Source organism: Triturus cristatus, chromosome 4_1, assembly GCF_964204655.1.
Source record: "Triturus cristatus chromosome 4_1, aTriCri1.1, whole genome shotgun sequence".
Classification (NCBI taxonomy): Eukaryota; Metazoa; Chordata; class Amphibia; order Caudata; family Salamandridae; genus Triturus; species Triturus cristatus.
Window position 1 is genome coordinate 1102524170 of NC_140585.1, and position 16632 is coordinate 1102540801.

At 42.7% G+C, this 16632-nt stretch overlaps 1 protein-coding gene across 1 annotated transcript in view; it reads right to left on the reverse strand.

The window, feature by feature from the left end:
- The window catches only part of SLC2A13 (solute carrier family 2 member 13), a 1405836-nt gene that overhangs the window by 69134 nt on the left and 1320070 nt on the right, over positions 1-16632 (reverse strand). The gene's annotated exons all lie outside the window — the stretch shown is intronic.

Consider the following 16632-nt stretch of genomic DNA (forward strand, 5'->3'; position numbering starts at 1 on the left):
CATAGGGAGAATATGTAAATTTGCCCTTTCCGCTGGATCAGTTTTCTGGTAGCAGAGTTATGGTTTTATTACATTGGTTTGGTGATTATTGACTTATGTTTAACACTTTATGTTGAGTTGTGTTGCGTTTTATGTTGTGAAAGGTTTTTGAAGACTTCCGGGAAGTAGGAAGTTGGTTGCCCTGTATTTAGATGGGGGAAATGTGTGGCAAGTGAAGTCGCACAGCCCATTCTCTGGTTTCAAGTTGGTAACATCGTCGTGTGTTATCGGTAGGGGTATTTTCCGTATGAATGCGTGTGGATGAAAGAGCAATAGGTTTTCTTGTGAAACTCTGGCCTTAATTCTCAGGAGCAATGTAGTCTCCACATGTGTTTTATCCCCAGAGAAACGGGTTAGCCTTTTGCTTGTTAGAAGGGTAAGGTAGAGGGAAGTGCTACTTTATCGGCGAAACGAAATAATTCTGTGGTAGGGTAGAGGTAAGCGCTGCCAACTAGAAATACAGAATTCTTGTGTAAGTGGACAAAACTATCTCTTTGGTTTAGCGAGACAGGCAATGGAGATGTTTTATGTCGTTACTAACAGATTTTGATTAAAGAAAACATAAGAAAAGTTTGCCGATACGATTTTGTAAAGGAGGGTTCGGCAGGAGCAGGAGTAGCGAGAAAGGCTGGCGTCAGAAAGACCGCGCTGGGATTGGTCAGCTGTAGAGAGACGAAGCTTTCACTGATTGGTGCATTAGTGTGAGCCGCGCTAGGAGTGGAGAATTGCCGGTGTGACGTAGATGCCCAGGATTGGTGCGTTAGTGTGAGTCGCGCTGGGATTGAACAGAATACGGAGAAGTTGTGAAAGAAGGGATTTGTAAAGCCTAGTGATTAAGAACTTTGAAAAATAAAAATGATGTACTATGATCAACCTGAGAAAAAGAAAAAATCATGGTTTGGAAAAATTAAAAATCTATTTAAGAAGGATAAGCTGATTGTGACTAGGGAAGGACAGATACTTCCTCCACCGAAATTGCCTGCATCCTTTATGGTAGCGAAATATGGGTATCATACATGTATTTGGTTAGAGAATTGGGCAAGGTATACCAAAGAGAATGGAGTACTAGCGTTTCCAGAAAGTGGTTCGTTTAGTTTGGCTGTATTAAGAAATTTAAGAGAAAGAATGATGAGGTTAGAACCAAAAGCCAGACCTACTCAGTTTGAGGCTTTGACGGAGTGGGAAGAAGAGATGTATGACCGGGAAAGGCACCGGAGTGGAAGAAGGTATAATTACATGTTTGGTAGACATTGTGGTCAGGAAAGTCATGATGATAGAATGAGAAGATGGCGGAATGCGACTATGACCGATGGTATGTTTCCTCAGAAAAATACTGAAGAGACAAGTGGCAGAAAATGTACAGAAAAGAGAAATAACACAGGGTCAGAAGGATATAGATATAGAGTGAGTGAATCAGAAGATGAAGTGCTGGAGGACATGTTTTATAAAAACCCTCCCCCGCATCAACCGAATTCTACGTTGCTGACGCCGAGTGCGCCGGTAAAATAAACCATGATAAATAAAATTCTTGAGCAAACGCCACCTAAGTTGGGAAAAATTAATCCATTTAAAGATTCTGAAATGCCACAACTCGTTAGAACTGGAAATGAAAATTCAGTTGAGTTAGCTAGAACTACTCTGGAATTAACTGAGAAAATTAGAGAATTAACAAAAAATATGGAAGCAGTGACCGTACCTGTAACTATATGACCAGTGATGCCTGTCTTTGATAAACAGAAAGATAGTGAGCATTGTTTAACAGTTCCCTACAATTGCGGTAGACAAATAGAGACAGAAAGAAGTGGATCTGGAGGGAATGCATGGAAAAATATGGCAGGAACATCAGGTTTAAGTACTCCTAAAAATTTGACTGTAAATCAAAGTCCAGCAAGTAAGACACTTATTACAACAGAATCAGCCACCGAAACCCCAGAGAGAAATACGGATAAAATAAGAAGCGAGACAACCCCTATAGGTCCCACTTCTGAAGAATTAAGTGATTGGTTAAGAAGTTTACAGCAAAAAGATACAGAACCACAACCTTTAGATGTAGCGAAATTAAAGAATTAATCATAGGAACTATTCCAACTGAAAAACTAAAAGCATATCAGGATGAGGAGCTAATGTTCCTCTGCAAAAGTATAACTTGGAGAGCGAGAACTTTGCATGAGAAATTGGAAGAGACAGCGAGTGAAATGGGTATTGATTTTGAGAAAATAAGATCATTACAGAAACCATATAGTTTAGATTTTTCTGAAAAGGATATTGAAAATTTTAATACTACAGGGAAATTAACTCAAATTAAAGAACTGATTGCCTTGCTAAGGAAATGGGGTGATGTAGATAGGTGGAAAAGTAGATGGTTCCGAAAGAGAGAGGAAACAACAGATAAGGCTTTTTCAGCATTTCCAGTTAGAGAAAAAGAGCCAGTGGTAACCGAATGTTCCATGAGGGAAATCCCAGGAGGAGGTTATATACATGTTCCTTGGACTAAACAGGATATTTTGTCATTTACTAATGATTTTCCGAGGTTAAGAGAAAAACTAGTTGAATGGTACCGACAGGTAGAAAGATTTGTTAAACTGTCAAGTGTTGTGGATAGATCGTAACGGTCTTTTTGATATAATTGTACCAGCAGACTTATGGGCAGAATGTAAAATTAGAATATATTGGCCAACTCAAGAGTATCCTAGGGATCCAAAGACGGGAGCCCCTGATCCAGAAGTAATAAAAAAATATGATCAGGTAATTACTTTTTTGAAAAATAAAGTGCCTCCAAAGGAAACGGACTGGGTAAGAATTGACAAAACTCACCAAGAGGCTAAAGAATCGGTTCATGCATACTATGAAAGGTTGCTGTTAGCTTTTAAATAATATAGTGGGGATGAGAGAATAAGTGAGAAGCATCTGAGTCATTTTGTGTATAGATTTGTCTATGGTTTGAGGCCTGAGGTTAGTGAAATGATCAAACAACATACAGTAGATTGGCAGACTAAAAAGATAGATGAAGTATTACGACATGCAAAATATTTTAGTGATGAAATTGAAGCTAAACAACGTAAACTGAAAGAAAAGGCAATGTGGGCACAAGTTAAGGTAGCCGAGAGACAAGAAGCCCAGCTGACTGAGCAAGCTAATGGCATGGGCCAAGTTAAACAAAAACCTAATACTGGGAAAGGAAAGGGACAAATCAGTCTAGAGGAAGCTAAAAAGAAGTGGCCATGTCATAATTGCGGAAAATTAGGGCATTGGAAATCCAAGTGTAAATTGTCACCGAGAGCTAATGGTGATAATGCATCATTGAATCCACAGATGCAGAATGAGGTGAGTTGTCAACCGCCACGACAGGAGTAGGTTGTTACCCAACAGTGTCAGGTGCCAAAGCCACCTTTTCCACAGAGCGTAAATCCTCAGAGATACAGTAATGAGACAGGATTCTACACCAAGGAACTGGTAACAAAGCAACCGCACGCTAGTGCTGTTTCGCAGTATTGGCTGCAACGTGATGAGAGTGAGTCAGAAGAGAGCTATTGACGGTGCCTAGGAGAGGAAGAGCAGAGCGTACTTGGCGCAACTCTAGAGGTAGACCAGACAGGACCTTTTGTGGATGGAAAGGTAAATGATGAAAACATTACTTTCCTAGTGGATACTGGTGCTACTCGTTCGACTGTTAGATCAGCTGACGTTAAAAATCTTCCTCTCTCTGGTGAAACAATCCAAGTAGTTGGAGTCTCAAATAGACAGATAAAAACTTATCTTACAGATCCTGTTAAGGTTAAAATAGGGAAATTCACCGACATGCATCGATTTGTCGTGTGTGACACCAGCCCTGTGAATCTGTTGGGGAGAGATTTGTTGTGGAAAATGAATTGCACTATTTTCTGTACCCCTTATGGCGTAGCTTTTGAGACTCCTGATGAAGATGTACTGTATAGAATGACAATGGCAAACTTAGAACCTGAAATCACTGAGGCATTCGTTGTATTTGATCCAGAGGGATTGCCTCAAGAGTTGAAGAAAACAGTAAAACCCAAACTATGGGATTTCACAGGAGAAGATATTGGATTGATAAAAAGAGTAGATCCTGTGAAAATAATTGTAAAAGAAGGAGTTAGTTACCCTAATATTCCTCAGTATAAACTGACACCAGAAATAATTGCAGGAGTAACGCAGGTAATTGACAGGGTGATTGAACAAGGAATTTTGAGAGCAATAATGAGTAGTCCATGTAATTCTCCGATCATGGGTTTAAAGAAACCGAATGGGACTTTTAGGATAGTGCAGGATTTGAGAAAAGTGAATAAAATCATTGTTCCATGCTGTCCCATTGTACCGAACCCTTCGGTAATCCTATATCAGATTCCCCATGATGCGGAATGGTACACAGTCATCGACTTGAGTCATGCTTTCTTTTCTATCCCATTGCACCCCGATAGCCAACACATTTTTGCATTCTGGTTCGGCGAGCGTATTTTGGTGTGGTGCCGTACCCACAGGGGTATACAGAAAGTCCATCGATATTTAATCAGATTCTAAAGAAGTCCTTGGAAGATTTAAAAATGTCCGAAAGTTCAGTGCTAGTGCAATACATCGATGACCTATTGGTGGCATTGAAGACAAGAGAGGCATGTGTGGTGGACACAGTTGCCCTGTTGAATCATTTGGCGGATGGAGGACTCGAAATATCCCCATCGAAGTTACAGTTTTGTCAAAAAGAAGTACAATACTTAGGTCATAAGATCGAAAAAGGTCTGAGAAAAGTGATTGTGGACAGGATCAGAATAATAAAAGGAATGAGAGCACCAATGACAGAGAGAAGTTAGAATGTTTCTTGGAATGGTGGGATATTGTCGCCAGTGGATCAGCAACTTTTCGCTGATTACAAAACCATTGGTACGCTTGACATAAAGTGATGTGAAAGATCCCCTTGAACTGAATAAAGAAGAGATGAAGACTTTTAGACAATTGAGAGACAGCTTGTGTGAAGCACCAGCTCTTGGAATGCCTGATTACGAAAAAGAATTAGAGCTCTATTGTAGTGAGAGAGATGGATGTGCACTTTCTGTGTTGGTACAAAGGCATGGAAGATTAAGACAACCAATTGTATATTTTTCGGCTGTACTACATCCCGTAGCCGTAGCTTTGCGTGGTTGTTTGAAAGCTGTGGCTGCCACATGTAAGAGTTTGAAACAGAGTGAAGGAATCGTGATGGGATATCCTGTGAAAGTGTTTGTGCCCCATGATGTTGCCATCCTTTTGACCAGGAGCCGAACACAGTTTATGACGCATAGTCGTCTAACTAAATATGAAAAGGTCATTTTAGGTGCCACAAATGTAAGCCTTGTAAGGTGCCTTAATGTAAACCCATGTGTTAGAAGCATCTTGTCTGAAAGGAGTAAGGTCCGCTCAATGTGCTGAGTTGTTTGCACTGATTAGAGCATGCAAGTTGGGAAAGAATCTACGAGTACTGTAGTCACTGACAGTCAGTATGGGTTTGGAGTGGTGCATGACTTTGGGCAGATTTGGTCCCAAAGAGGTTTCTTGACATCGAGTGGAACTCCAATCAGAAATGCTGAAATGGTTGGAAAATTACTTGAAGCGATACAGCTGCCTAAGCAAATCGCAGTTATAAAATGTGCGGCACATTCAAAGGGAACGGACTATGTGTCAGCTGGCAATGAGTTTGTGTTAGAAGGTGGTTCTGAAACTATGGGCCGCCCGGATTTTTCGCTTTTTGAGCACCTAATTGTTGAGCTTTTACTGTGGGGGAGCCTCATAAGTTGGGACTCACACACAGTGAACTCAGGATGTAAGAGACTGCATGGGGATTTTACTGGTGTTCCCCTGGCTTGGCCAGGCCACTGTTCAGCAGCTGGAGTAAGGGACACCGGGCTGGTTACATGCAGACACATGTGTACATGCGTGTGCACATGTGTACGGGCTGCGCAGGGGAGATTCCTAGCGTGTGCAGTCCAGGAGCAGCTACAAAGTGAATGGTGTGGCAGGACTTATGCAGTATTGGGTGGTGACATGGAATAGGCTTTATACACTGGAAAACATGCCAAGGAAAGTCGGTGTGTCTTACTGTTTTTTCACCTCATTACTCCCATATAGGAATGTGGGGCCCATGGCTAGATTAACTTCCATTAGGCCTACAGATTCCAGACACGCACTTAAGTCCAATGTAGCTAATGTGAAAATAAGTATTCTGCAGAGTCCAAAGTCATATTTGTACTGCTTTTGGGTCATCCAGAACTGTCATATCTCTCTGAGCCAGCCATGACCAGACCCTGGCTGAGGGCTGACCTCAGATGGATGGATTGATAACCTTTCTTCCACAAGCGAGGGCCTCCTCTCCATGAAGAGATGATGGGTGGGGCTACAGGCTCATCCATCACTAGGTGCCAGGCACCAGGCTGCACCAAGGAGGGAAGGCAGCATGGGGGGATGGGGCTTCAGACATGTGGCCAGAGACCCTGGACAACGCCATTTTGAACAAACCCAGAGGCTGGACAAGGAGGGAGGGAGGGAGCAGGGGCAGTGACGTGATGTGTCGCTGTTTGATAGGACCAACAGAGACTTCCTGCCAGCCCCCTACTCAACTTTTAAAAAGTGCTTGCACAGGAAGAGAAGCTCTCTCTGGAGTGTGGTCTGCTGAGGCTGAAGGTGCTGGAGCCTGGCGCATTGGCCAGTTGGAAGGAGAGACCCCCTGACTGCCCCCGGGACTCTATCAGCACCAGAAGAAGAGCCCTGGACTGGTGCACAGAAGCAGGGTCCTCTGCGCAGGGAGAAGAGAGGCCCAGAAGGGGAGCCAGGCGAAAGGCTGGCGCAGGGAGCCAGTGAAGACAGCACACTGCTGAATCTACCCTCTCAGAGACCCAGAGGGCAGAGGAGAGTGTTCCCAGTGGCTGGGGCTGGTAAAGAGGAGCATGAAGCGCCCCATAATGCCTCGCCAGGCATTTGGAAATTGCCGTTTTGGTGCTTTGTGGCCCCCAGAGGAGGGGGGGTCACCCTCACTTGTGAAAAGGTGCTGGGGGGAGCTGCTGGAGAGGCGCAGTCTTTCGCCCCCCCCCCGCACGAAGAAATCTGCCGTTTTGGTGCTTTGTGGCCCCCAGAGGAGGGGGGTCGCCCTCACTTGTGAAAAGGTGCTGGGGGAGCTGCTGGAGAAGCGCAGTCTTCCCCCCCCAGCATGAAGAAAAGTCCCACCCTCAGTGTCATGGGGATCTAAAGGAAACTACCCCTCAAGGGCTCAGCTAGCATTTAAACACTTTCTAGGCTGGAACTTTTGTTCTACAGCTGAGGGTGTGTGGAGAAGTGCATCATGAAGTGAAGGGTTGAGTTGGGGATGTGTGAAGAAGTGCATCCCCTGGAGGTGGTGTAATTGCACCGAAATGCATTTACTATTGGTTATTTCTTTTTAGGTGGACTGAAAGTCACATGTGTAAAGTGAAGTACCTGTGTAAGGTGATGTTAAGCTAAATAGAGTTATGTTGCTGGACCTTCCTGCTAGGGGGTCTGGCTGTATTTACGTAATCCCATGCTTTTACCTGTGATTCCTTTTAAAGTGAAGAGGTGCACTGCAGGAGAAGTGTAGTTGCCAGGAGTAATTCTTTTGAAGGGACTGTAAGTCACATGTGTAAGGAGATGTCATAAGCCAAGTGGGGTTATGTTGCCAGACAGTCCTGCTAGGGTGTCTGGCTGTATATGCGTAATCCTGTGATTTAATCTGTGATGCCTTTAGGGGCTGTAATTGCAATGCATTCAAATGATCAACCAAGGTGATGAGTACTGTCATTCTAAAGAGTGCGTAAACATGGATTCTTGCTGCTGCGCTTAGGTGAAGACCCCAGACTGCTCGCCCTTAAGATATAGAGGTGCGTACTTTATGGTCAGTAGGAGATGCTCAGTCAGGGTCATGTGTCACCAAGGCAGGTTTACCCCTTTTTTAATGCTTGTTGAGGTAATGGGGTGGGTCGCCACTGGGATGGTGCCAGTGCGCAGGGCCCTCACTCCAGGTTATGTTCAACTAACTGCATTGGTGGCAAGTTGATGTGCATACATGGGAGTGGTGGTACTAGACCCCACACCCCCTGCGGGAGGGGTGGAGATGTTATGCAATGTCACAAAGTAATTCCAACAGCTTATGTATATTTGTAAATTGGTGCATAGTATTGAGTAGTGTGTGTGTTTAATAAATGTGCTCTTACTTTTATAAAGCAAAGTACAGACTGGACAATCAATTATTGAGTGTTATTTTTGCGCACCTGCAAATGGCGATTACTAGCCCACACCACCTCCCTTGAGTAAGCCTCAGCCTGCTCTGCAACGCTACCCTCTGAGAGTCAGGCGCTACAATTGGGTGTTTGGTTCCCAGTGAAGGACAAATGTAGTCATGTTATTTGTGCAGGCCTCACAGATGCTGCCTCGTTTTCCAACAGTTTGCAAATGGCATAGCGCAATATTGTGCGCGGAATCAAAATTCCTTCAACAGAAATCAGGAAATGGAAATGGAGTCATGTCCCTTGCTTTTTACTAACCTCTGTGAGTACATGGGATGAGGTGAGGCAGTTACAGGAAGAGGCAGGAGAAGAAGAAAAGAAACAATGGATAAAATCAGGATGTGCACCACGAGAGGTAGACAGAGTTTGGGTTTATCGTGATGGAAGACCAGTAATGCCTGATAGCATGATCTCTACCATGGCACGGATGTACCATGGGCAGGCTCACATAGGCAGGGATGCCATGATTATACTTTTTAAACAGACCTGGTATAATACAAAGTTTCAACTTATAGCTGAGAGCCTATGTCAAAGATGCCTTATATGCCAGCAGTATAATCCAGGGAAAAAAACGGTGGTACGTTTGGGAACCATAGGACGGAAGGGAGGTCCTTTCAGTAGAATGCAGATTGATTTCATTGAAATGCCCCATGTAACCGGCTAAGATATGTCTTAGTGATTGTCTGCCTGTTTTCACGTTGGGTGGAGGCTTACCCGACCAGAAAGAGTGATGGTGTTACGGTTGCAAAACTTCTATTGAGAGAGTTCATTCCTAGGTTTGGTTTCCCAGTAACAATTGAATCAGATAGAGGAAAGCATTTCCAAAATGAGATTATAAAACTGATTTGTGAAGCATTGAATGTACAACAGAAACTACATTGTGCCTACCGACCAGAGGCTTCTGGAGTAGTGGAACAGATGAATGGCACCATAAAGAACAGATTGGGGAAAATGTGTTTGGCCACAGGTCTTCAATGGCCAGATGTCTTGCCTCTTGTGCTCATGACTATTAGTTCAATTTCTGATAAGAGCACCGGTATGAGCCCCCATGAACAATGAGACATGTTTTCATTCCTGTCAACAAACTGCTGCCTATATCGGATGACTTTGTGTTGGATTACTGCAAGGGGTTGGCTGATACAGTTCATTCTGTGTTTCATCAGGTTGGACCAGATGCGACCACCCTTGAAAAGAAGCCAGCTCATGACTTGAGTCCTGGAGACTGGGTACGCATCAAAGTACACAGAAAGAGAAATTGTGTGGTTCCACGCTGGGGGAAACCACGTCAAGTGATTTTGACCACAACGACTGCTGTGAAGTGTGCCAAGGTAAAGAATTTGATTCATGCTAGTCACACTCTGAGTCCCTGGTCCTGTAAATCGATCTGAAGAAGAGCATTTGGAAGAGTCTGACACCAGTTCTGAGTCAGAATCAGAAGAAACAAGAACAAGACAAACAAAAGCAGGAGAAGCGGATTTGAGCCAAGTTGTAGGGCAGGAGAATATACCACTACAGAGACGACTGGAAATGGAGACAGAACAAGTGGGAATACAAGAAAGGATAAGTGAAAATACTGGAGAAACTGAACAAGAAATCTTTGATAGAGAAGCACCAAGTACAAGCACAAGAGAAATTCCGCCTGGAATCATAGAAATAGAAGGTGACAAATTAGATACAGAGAGTGAGGGTAAGATCATTGCGGAAGACCCCCGAGGAGGTGTAGGGATGACACACATCCAGGTAGAAAAAGGGACAGTTAGTCAGCAGGAAGATTGCGTGGAAGAAACACGAGGAGGGATAAATGTAGATAGTGAACCTGTGGTCCTGAGAACAAAATCCAAAGAAAGTAAAAGAAAGACTGATACTGAATCTGAAGAGAGTGAAGAAGAAAGTAAAGGAGGAAGAACTTTAAGGAAAAGAGCTTGGAAAACGGAGCGAGAAGAGAAAGGGACGAAGTTAAAGAGGCTATCAAGAGAAGAGATTTGGCCTAACAAACTTAAGAGATTGAGATACCGATTAACAAGGAAAAGATCTTCCAATGCTGAACAAGTGAATGAAGTGTCTAGTCAAGAAAAATCAGAAGACACAGATCAGGCACACCTGCAAGGAGCAAAGAGGATAAAGAAACCGAACCAGAAGTACAAGTCACCGGAATGGACGTATGTGGCACTTCCTGATATACAAGAGGAAGCAGATAGCCAAGAAAGTCTAGGAGTGACTGTGCATGAAGTGGTTGAAGAAGAAGAAGATTCGGAAATCCTGAGAGTTATCTTATCTGAGAAGAGACGGATGATCAGGATGTTCTGAACCAAGATTGTGAAAACAGAGACAAAGATGATCCTATTATGGTTTGAAATGACAAAGCAAGACGTAAGGAATTAAAACTCCGAACAAGACACGTGACCCGAAAGAACCGAGTAGGCAATCGAAGCATTCGGTTTAGACAAAAGTAAATTGTGAATGAAAAGAGGCTAAGTCAAAAGACACTGATCATTTCCGAAATGGCAAACACAGAAGGTAGAAAACCTACATGTGGGTTTCTCCGAAGATGGTGTAAAATGTGTTTTTGTTGTACAGAATTACTAATGCTTGTCTGGGTCATATTAGCAATAACCGTTTCATTTAGACTAACATTTGAAGATGTAGAAAAACACACCGAGAACAGGACTAATAAAGGAAAGATTGATGATACCCATGTTACTAAACTGGTACATAGAACCGAATTTCACAAAGATAAGTCCAAAAATTATTTTTCCAATGTTTTTTCAAAGTTACTGTACGAATATGTAAAGACTATGGAAGTTAGAGACTGTTATGTTTGCATGCAGTTCCCTGCATCCATGTCAGAAGGTGTCATCTATCATCATCTTCCTATGACATATGGGATAACTTGTAGTGTATTAGAAAGTTTGTTCTCTTAAACAGGGAGATTAGAATACTATTATACGGATATAGATAAGGTTTTCTCACAGATACCTGTAGTTCCAGAACTAAACAAGGTGATTCCTGGTAGAACCTTAGGTGAATTTTTCTTGGAAACAAGGGAATTAACTTTAGAAGAAGTGTTTAAGAATAATCTTACTTGTAGTCTGAGAAAAGAAGAGAAAATATTCCTGAACATGGTAGAGGAGAGCAGAGTTAAAATGCAAGGAAAATTGTATGGGTAAAAGATGGAAAAAACATTTTGGGATGCTGGAAAGGAAAACCATTTAAAGGGAGAAACAAATCCCGCAATGGCTTTAGATTGGCCTCAGAGAGGGAAATTGTGCATCAGTAGAGATAACACTGGTTATAATTATTTTGTAGGTGCAAGTAAATGCCATGACTTATATAAAATCATGGGAGGATGGGGATTTAAAGGAGGAAATGATCCGGTATTCCCTGGAATATATTACATCTGTAGGAAAAGGGTATATTATAGGTTGCCGAACCACTGGTATGGCACATGCTACTTAGGCCTGGTCTTCCCGAAAATATTTCATGTAAGAAGGGGAGAGTACGGTTTGCACGCAATAGGTAGACAACTAACACGTAGAAGGAGGGAGAGTTGGTCAGAAATTATTGGGCATATTTTTGGAGCACTGATACCAGCCGTTGGAATATCTCTGAATGCACATAAAATTTGAAAATTGTCCACAGTTGTAGATCGCTTATCGACAGCACAGCTGGAGGGTTCTTAATGGTGAATATCGAAATGGTTGCCATGAGAGCTACGATTGTGCAAAATCGACTTGCCCTTGATATTATATTGGCCAAAGAGGGAGGAGTCTGTGGAATGCTGAAGGTACAACATTGCTGTACTTACATTCCTGACGAAAGTCAAAACTTAAAGAAATACATTTCAAGAGGAAATTGTTCCACTGGAGGTTGAACGTGTTTGGGAGAAACTTGGTAAATGTTTTTCTACTATAAAGAGTTTATTAATACAATTAGGTAGCTCTTTTGTGGGTAAAATACTGATACCAGTGACTTGTGTGATAATAGTGGTATTGATATTAAGACTAGGATGTGGGTGTATAAAAAGAAGAAAATTACAAAATAAGATAAAAAGAGAAATTAAGAAAAGAGAAGGAAATAAGAGAAAGAGAGGTAGAAGATAAAAAACTAGAAGAATTGAAAGACACCATGTACAAGAAAACGAGAGAGAATGATATGGGAAACACTATGATGTAACCTAACAAATGCAAGGGAACTGAGTAACCATTTCCGTAGAAAAATTTTGACATATTATTGTGATTTGTGGTGATGTTAAAAATCACCAAAGGGGAGATTGATGGAGCAGGTAAAACAACATTTTGTATACCTCCTCTATTTTGCATAAAATTAATTACTTAACCATATTAAGTATTAACTCGTACTAACTAGTGTGGTATGGAGCGACTAATCAACTTTTGCACCTTGATAAACATGAGATACACGTGGGAATAAAATGCTAATTGCATGGCAAACCAATTAAAATAATTAACTGTGGTACGCAAACTAACTTTAGAATGTGACAAAATAGAAAATTGCATGATTCATGTTGCTTTTGTGATGGTTTGTGCTTTCAGCAATGCAGAATGGTGAGTATTATTGCTTTAAATGTTGCTATAAGCTAGGAAATACTAATATACATTGGGATTAGTGTGGGTTTAAACATTAGAATCTTCATTTTCTATATTCTAATTATTGGTATGTTTGTTTTTACTTAAGTTGGCATTCGGGCCTACTAGGCCGCAGTACTTAAAATGGAGCTCCGAGGGTGCCACCGGCATGTGAGCGCGATGTCTACTGCGCAGAATCGGATGGTTCTGGAGATCTCCACGTGACCTCAGCCACGAACCAGAGTGTTCCTTGTCAAGGATAGGAACATGGAGGACTGCCAAACAATGAATGGTGTGAACGATCGAGGGGACAATGACGGACCGGTACAGGGAGGCTTGCTTGTTGTTACTTCTGAACTTTTGCCTGTGAATTACCAAAAAGATATACAATTGAGTGCTGCCATGCCAGGTCTCATGGGAAAACAGGCGAACATGAGAACACTCGAAGAATTTACAAATTGAATTGGATTAGCCAATCACAACACTTTCTACCCCTAAATTGTTGCACATTGACCGAAAGTTAAGAAGGAAAAGGGTATAAAAGGTAGATAACTGTCAGAGGGGGGTTGGTTTGTTGGGATGATCGTTTTGGCGTTGGGTCTGCGTTGAACTGACGGAGATTTCCCTGGTTTACGTCGGTTTCTTTGGATACGAGAGAGAGAGATTCTATCTGAAGGGTTTCGATTATTGCCGTGGGCTGAACACTTTATCCTGGAGATTGTCGCAGAGACTTGAATAATCCTCTGTGTGTTCGGAGGGTCTCCAATTTACGAGATTTGGTAAATATAATGCCATACAAACTTATGCGGATGTTCTAAAGATTCATGTTTCCTTGAAATAAAACAAATTATGAAACAAACTGTAGATCTTAAATGCTAATGCAGAGCGAACTAAATTAGATAAACAAAATTTGGATTAATAAGAATTGAGTTTGTGGTTCTTTAAATTAGGTATTGATGATTAATTAAATGTTTCCGAGACTTTAATTGTGTTTTAGCTGGTTCTAAATCACCATCAACCAGTCCAACTAATTGGTGGAGTGCCTTGATGTCAAAGTTCGGATTCTATAGGTGTAGATGTATATAATGTAAAGGAATTACTCCCGATAGGTAACAAGGTACCCCCTCATGTCCAGCACTTTTTCTCCTGTGCACAGATTCGAGTGAGACGTATGAGTGTTGGTGTTATGGGCCCCACCAATGAATGAAGGTATGAATGAGTTAGTGTGATGACGAGTCTGTGACATAGGGAGAATATGTAAATTTGCCCTTTCCGCTGGATCAGCTGCTTATGAGGTTGCCTTGGAAATGCACAAATCACCTGAAGAAAATTGACAAGGGGGGGGGAGTCTGTTATATCCTCTGTATTGCATTTACATGTATACCAGTCTAGGTCCTCCTAGCTGCTCAGCCAGAGTGTGAGTTGGTTACGGAATGTTGGTGTGACTGTAATGCGTGGAATGCCTGGGTGCCTGAGTGGATGAGTGGTGACAGAGATGGGCTGAGCAGCTAGGCAGGCTGCTCCTGGTGGGGCTGGTACTTGACCAGAGCTGGCTGATTGTTGCTACTTGGACATGGAACTAATAAAGAAGCCTTGGAAATACTACAAGGCTACCTGTGTCTCTATGTACAGGGCACAACATTATTTTGGCGACAAGCGGACTTACTCATGCGTCTTTCAAGGATCTGAAGTAAAGCAAGCAAGAGAAAAGACAAGTAACAAAGAAACTACAGGAAACTACAGTGACCAGCGAAAGTACAAGAAACTAAAGCAACTACGGCCACATGTAGGTGTTCCAGCCACAGTGCTTTCTACAAAAAGGATTCAGTGAGTTGGAGGTGTCGTTAAACTACGGCCACATGTTGGTGTTCCAGCCACAGCACTTTCTAAAAATAGGTTTGGTGAGTTGGAGGAGTAGTTACTACAGCCACATCTGGTGTTCCAGCCACATCAATCTACAAAGACCACAGTAACTTCAAAGAAAATGGATCTACAAGTCACTACAAACTGCGTGCAGTGTCTGCACATATGGATTGTTATGGTGCCTGACTGTAAGTTGTGACTTATTGGAAGCTGTACCAACGGGAGAAGGTATTAGGGACCACACGGTATCGCTGGGTGTGTTGCCATTTGCGTTACTCTACTTGATGTTAGTTGGGATTGGTATTGCGGGGTGGGTTGCCCTTTACAATGGGATGTTACAATATGTTTACGCTACTAAATGTTTTAATAATTTTTCACTCTCTTGTGATGTTTTGCTATATGTTGCATCCATGAGTTTAGAACATTACTGCTTTATTTTGCTTTATTGTGCATAGTTCTTCTCTTTAAGTTTTGTTATTTTTGTTTTTATTTAAAGGAAAGGGATAATGTTATATCCTCAGTATTGCATATACATGTATACCATCCTAGATTCTCCTAGCTGCTCAGCCAGAGTGTGAGTTGGTTACGGAATGTTGGTGTTACTGTGATGCGTGGAATGCCTGGGTGCCTGAACGGATGAGTGGTGACAGAGATGGGCTGAGCAGCTGGGCAGGCTTCTCCTGGTGGGGCTGGCACTTGACCAGAGCTGGCTGGAGATCAGATTGTTGCTACTTGGACATGGAACTAATAAAGAAGACTTGGAAATACTACAAGGCTACCTGTGTCTCTATGTACGGGGCACAACAGAGTCCCAGGCCATTTCAAGGAAGCAGGAAGGCAGTAACCCAGGGGGAGGGGAAGAAGCCCTTTCAAAGAGTTTGCTGTTTTAGCTTTCATCAGTAAGGGCATAAGAAGGGAGATTCCTCATGCCTGAGGAAGGCACTCACTAGTGGGAACACTGCAAGGGTGGCTAGTGTAGGACTAGGGTGAACTCATTTCCAAGATGGGAGGGTAGAGCGTGCCCTAGTGTTCCTTTGTAGGGAGATGAACCCAAAAGGTTAGCTGGTGAACCCAGAGAGTTCTATGAAGTGGGAAACATCCTTCACAAAGCGGGCATTACAACGCAAGTCGTTACAACGACTTGCGCTGGATGGCGCTCTAACCTAACGAACAGTATGATGTACTATTCCAACACCTTCCCTACTGTATGTAGACTGGAGTTGGAATAGTAAATCATACTATTCCTAAGTCCAGCACCCTCCAAGGCAAGTCGTTGTAATGACTTGCGATGTAACAAACGCGATGTAAATACTGCGTTGTAAATGTATTCGTAGTAATGTCATACATTCCTATGAAGTACTTCCAGAGGGACACAGTGAATGGCTTCCATGTTACTGTTCTGCAGGATACTGTGCCAGCAGGACCAAGGTGTTGGAACGTCCCGTTCACTTTCGAACGTTGACATTCCCCATATTCCACTGAGGCGCAGCCGCAGTGACAGGAAGTTCACAACAAACAGCTGGTCTCTTCAGAATAGTATTGGCAGGATATGGATTGGCCAGTGGGGGTGGGCGTGAGTATGACCACGTTATTGCCTTTGTCTCCTTCCAATGGAGGGGAATAGTAGCCCCAAGAATGATGGCAATGTGTTGACGCTTGTCCATAGATTGCAACCCTAGCAGTAAACTACTAAAGGCGGGAAGGAAACCAGTGGGTGACAGCTCCTAAGGTGCCCCACCATAGGACACTGAAGGTACTGACGCTAAGGTTAGGTAAAAGAGACCCAACATATAAATCAGGGGTAGGAGATGGATACCACTTGCAGTGGGAGAACCAGTGATTACCTGCTCTGACTGGAGAGAGACTGG